This window comes from Anser cygnoides, chromosome 19 (genome assembly GCF_040182565.1).
Source record: "Anser cygnoides isolate HZ-2024a breed goose chromosome 19, Taihu_goose_T2T_genome, whole genome shotgun sequence".
Classification (NCBI taxonomy): Eukaryota; Metazoa; Chordata; class Aves; order Anseriformes; family Anatidae; genus Anser; species Anser cygnoides.
Genome location: NC_089891.1, coordinates 13,167,825 through 13,171,081, shown reverse-complemented (window position 1 = coordinate 13,171,081; position 3,257 = coordinate 13,167,825). Strand labels below are relative to the sequence as shown.

At 47.2% G+C, this 3,257-nt stretch overlaps 1 long non-coding RNA gene across 1 annotated transcript; it reads left to right on the top strand.

Moving 5' to 3' along the window:
* Positions 1-245: 245 nt before the first annotated feature.
* On the top strand, positions 246-2,923 carry LOC136786635 (uncharacterized). The gene is made up of 2 exons (XR_010825831.1): positions 246-561; positions 647-2,923. It is a non-coding gene; the product is annotated as an uncharacterized lncRNA (long non-coding RNA).
* The last annotated feature ends 334 nt before the right edge of the window (positions 2,924-3,257 follow it).

Genomic DNA, 3,257 nt, shown 5'->3' with positions numbered 1-3,257 from the left:
GCGGCACCGACCACCAACCTCGTTGCGGCACCGCGCCTCGGCGGCCCGGCCCGAGCTGAGCCCAGCGCGGCCCGGCCCGACATCTTCTGCCCATAGCGCCGGCAAGCCCTGCACGGCACCTCCGCCCTGCGTTCCTCCGAGCCAATCACGGAGCGCTTCCGCCCTGAGTTAAGGCTAGCCGTGACGCCACTTCCGCCCTCACGGTCCAGCCAATCACGGCGCCGCTTCCCTGTGGGAAGGCGACCCTGAGGCTGCCCCTGTGCTGCCTTTTATTTATTTATTTATTTTATTTTTTTTTTAAAGAAGGGCGGGGTGTTCTTGGTCCTCCCTCGTCAAGTATATCTGCGAGAAACATCTCAAATAATTTTCTTGACACACGATCTTCTCTGAGGCTATTTTATTCGCGGTTGCAGTGGCGGGCGTCCTGCCGATCAGGAGCGCATTGCAGTAAGCACAGCATCAACTTTTAGTCCCTATTCCCCGACGCCCGATCCCCTCCCCTGTGTCCTCACTGGCCGAGTACTGCAGGTTCACAAGCTGCTCGACGCTCCTCTATACCATGTATGTACAATTTTACTTCTTTTTCAACCCTTTAATTGCTCCCTTCTTACTTCCTTTTTTTTTTTTCCCCTTTCTTATGTTTCAGGAACCTGTGATCTTTATTTTACCGTTCCCATGCTGCTCAGCCTGTTTTTCCTCAAGCTTCTGCCTTATTTCGGAACAGTGAGGCCGCCTACTGTCCGCTTACCCACGTAGCGTTTCTCCTCATTATGACTGCACAACTACCTCGGAATACAGAAAATTAGTTCTCTACTGCAAAAACACAACTTAGTTTCTCACAGTTCCCTCCTCTCCTTTCCTTACTCCTACTGTTGTTTTTGCACCTCTTCACGTACCGCGCTCTTGAGTTTCTCCAACGTTAAGGCGCAATAGTCTTCTTCGGATGTCACGGGGGATGGTAGGCGTACAATGCCATTATTTTTACAATACCAACAAATAGTGGTTTGAGCCAATTCTGTTCAGGTAACCACGAAGTTAGTTTCTCCCAAATGTTTCTAAATGCCCAGGAACTGTCATCTTGAGCTACTCTATGTAGGATCTTTCCCCCCCACGCCCCCCCAGTATACTTTTTTTTCCCCCCAAATATCAGTCAAATTCGTCCCGTTTGATCTACATATATACAGCAACTAGCATTAATTACAGTGCACGCTCCTCCTTATGAGGTTATTAATGAATCGAATACTATTTGATTCTACAGTCCTATTTTTGCAAACTTATTTTCTAGTTCTTCAGTTATAGCGGAGATATTTACAATTGCTTTTTCTAATTCACCCACCCCTAACCAAGGTAAAAACCACCTTGCAAAGCTGTGAAATACTAGAGAATTTTACTAGAGAATTGTCTGGAGTCCGCTTAATCCTGCGTGTGGTCTCAAGGGGGCTTTGGCTTTGTGGGTCTTCAATAATAGTTACGTTTGGAATTATTGCCTCCAGGGTGCAAGCTCCCTTCCATCCCAGGGGCAACACCTTCCTGGCTTTATTGCCACGTAGCCAGTACCACCTCTCGCCATTTGGGACAGGCCATCCAGTTGCAGGATTCTCACGTTGCATCTGGCGTGCGCTATGTATATTGGCGTTCCTGTGGCTACCATATTTGGTGCAGCGTGGATTATTCCCTGCGTGGATAGTTCCACACCCAGGGTCAGTACTATCGCCCCCTGAGTTTCTATCAATGTTGTTTAAAAGGCACCTTCGATAACGCGGTATATTGTAGCCAGGATTACGCGCAGGGAGTGTGAGAAACACTCCGTAGCCAGTAGCTTAGGCTCAGGCGAGGATCTCAGTGAAGTAGTAATTTATTCGCGATCGCAATGGCACGCGTCCCACAAGCAGGAGCGCGCCTACTAGTCACACAGTACGGTTTATGTACTTTCTTTCTCGACGACCGGGACCCTCCCCTGTTTCCCCATTGACTGGGTATTCCGGGTTCACAACCTATCCGACGCTTCACAGACACTACGTGGCCTTCAGTTGCCGGCCTGTTCAATTTCAAATTTCTTTTGACTTTTTTACTGTTTGAAGTGGTAATGTTTCTTCACTGATCTGACTTGACACCGTGATTTTCACCTAGCTGCTCTGAGGAGTCCGGTTGTCTGCATTTTACAAGGTTGTCCGTTAAGCTTTCTTATCACTGCGAGCCTATCTCAACACCGCATTCCTTCCCTCTAAACAACGTAACTCTGCAAAAACAACATTTTTATTCCCACAATTCCCCCCTTTTCTTCTTTATAAATTGTTGATTTTTGCAAAACTTTTCTCTGCGGTGTAATTTGGTAGATCTCTTCCTCTTCTTCACCTTCTTTGCTTTCCATCCCCTCTAATATCATCACCTTACGTGAGTAAGGTGGTGGCTCCACGGTCATGTCTTTCGATAGCGCAGTTTCAGTGAACCACTGTACTAGTCCTTTTACACAGGGGATAATGCAACAACCAAGGGTCGTCAAAACTCCTGCTACTACGATCAAGGATGCAGATACGGACGCTAGGACCCCTTTCCATTTACCAAACCAAGATTCCGAACATCCTGTGATGGAAGTGCCTGTTCCTAATCATTCTGCCAATTCACTGGCAAGGGTGGTAAGCCCTTGCAACGCTCTAGTTACTGTGCCATCTGGGGCAGTATTGTTGGGTATAAAAGTGCAACAATGGTTGCTCAGTATCACACACACACACACACACACACCTCCTTTCTCCGCGATCAACATATCTAATCTATTCTGTTTTCCCAAGCCATTTTGCTGGTGGCATCTAGTTGTTCAGCGATTTCTCTTATCGCATCCCTTGTATGATTTATGAATATCTGCTGACTATAATAAATACTCTTATTGATTGTTACCCACCAGAACAGCGACTCAAACCCTGCAGCAATTTGATTCCTGGCTTTCTGTTCATCGGGAACTCCTCTAGGCACCCCAAGAGAATCTATGTACCCTCTATCATCAAATGATATTCCTAAGCCTCTTTTACTTCTTCTGGGTATTTGTGATGTTTCTCTTTCAAATGCCAGGGTGAAGGGTATAGCTAATTGAACAAGTGCAAAAATGCCTCCCGAATTAGATGGTAGGGTGGACCATAAGATCTTCCCTCCGCAGTACCACCACAGATCTGCCCTGGGGATCTCAAGTCTTGAGCAGTTTCCCATCAGGTCCTTGGTAGCATTCAAGGTCCTCGTGCACAAGGCAAATTCTCCCAGATGCC